The following is an 807-nucleotide window of genomic DNA, read 5'->3' on the forward strand; positions in this document are numbered from 1 at the left end:
TGAGGGCAGGTGGATGGTGATCCTCTGCAGCAGCACATCCCCTGTGGTAGCCAGCTGCACATCACAGCCTTTAGCAGCAGTTTGCCCTCCTTAACCTTGTCCTCGCTGTCCAGCTTGATGTCCAGCTTCTCAATCAGCTTGGCTGTCTCATCCTTTTTGAAGTTCATGATGGCGTGAAGATGAGGTCAAGGATGAGCTGGCAGAAGATGCACAGTAGCTTCTTGCTGTCGGGGCTATTGGCATTCTTGCTGAACTTGCCATTGGCTGGGTCCAAGTACCGGTCCCCCACAGCCTCTTCATCATGTCCTCTACTTTCTTGGTATGTTCAGGAGGCCCCACCTGGCCCTCACCCTTGGCAGTGAGCTTGGCCACATACATCTCTGCAAACTGCTTCAGGGTGAAAGCCCAGCCATGCAGGCTGGAGCCAAAGCCCACTGTGCCCAGGACAGGGTCGATCATGATGTTGCCCATGGGTCCATTCTCACCCTCGCAGTAGGTGAAGATGATGATGATGATGGTCATGTTCTCCACGATGCGCCGGAAGGTCTGGTAGAGTGTCTTAGGCTCCAGCTGCAGCTCCAGCAGTGCACAGTCCTCTTGTTCATCATCAGCACAGGCTTGATGTGCTCAGCAGTGGCCTATTGCAGTACCATCTCCATCTGTATGCAAGCAGCAGACACGCAGTCCACCACCACCAGGACACCATCCATGACTCGCAGGGCAGCAGTCACCTCTGGAGAGAAGTCCACATGGCCCGGGGAGTCGATGAGGTTGATGAGGAAGCCTGACCCATCCTTGCTCTGCTTG

General features: G+C 55.0%; 1 pseudogene across 1 annotated transcript; it reads right to left on the reverse strand.

The window, feature by feature from the left end:
• Positions 1 to 163: 163 nt before the first annotated feature.
• LOC103728259 lies at positions 164 to 800 on the reverse strand (annotated as a pseudogene). Its single transcript, XR_001872280.1, has 2 exons — positions 259 to 800; positions 164 to 196 (listed from the first exon to the last, which is right to left on the reverse strand). The product of XR_001872280.1 is annotated as an elongation factor 2 pseudogene (transcript).
• Positions 801 to 807: the final 7 nt, after the last annotated feature.

The sequence above is a fragment of the Nannospalax galili genome, unplaced genomic scaffold, assembly GCF_000622305.1.
Source record: "Nannospalax galili isolate Female #2095 unplaced genomic scaffold, S.galili_v1.0 C48213767, whole genome shotgun sequence".
NCBI classification, from domain to species: Eukaryota; Metazoa; Chordata; class Mammalia; order Rodentia; family Spalacidae; genus Nannospalax; species Nannospalax galili.